Genomic DNA, 368 nt, shown 5'->3' with positions numbered 1-368 from the left:
TTTTATCTACATTTTTACCTTACATTTATATATTTATATATAATATATAATAATGTGTGTGTGATGATGAAAGGCCAAACAGGAAATAATTATGAAAATATGAAATTCAGAATTTAAAAATGTAAATCTTGAACATAGTTATAACTCTGAATATGTCTTCTTAATTATATATTTGGATTTTTGAGTATATGCTTGCACTAAACATAGATTTTTAGACTTTATATTTATTTAAAGGGGTTATATGATGCGATTTCAAGTTTTCCTTTCTCTTTGGAGTGTTACAAGCTCTTGGTGCATAAAGAAGATATGTAAAGTTGCAAAGACTAAAGTCTCAAATCCAAAGAGATATTCTTTATAAAAGTTAAGAG

This window comes from Sinocyclocheilus anshuiensis, unplaced genomic scaffold (assembly GCF_001515605.1).
Source record: "Sinocyclocheilus anshuiensis isolate Anshui unplaced genomic scaffold, SAMN03320099.WGS_v1.1 scaffold1538, whole genome shotgun sequence".
Taxonomy (NCBI): Eukaryota; Metazoa; Chordata; class Actinopteri; order Cypriniformes; family Cyprinidae; genus Sinocyclocheilus; species Sinocyclocheilus anshuiensis.
Note: the sequence above shows the minus strand (reverse complement) of the source record.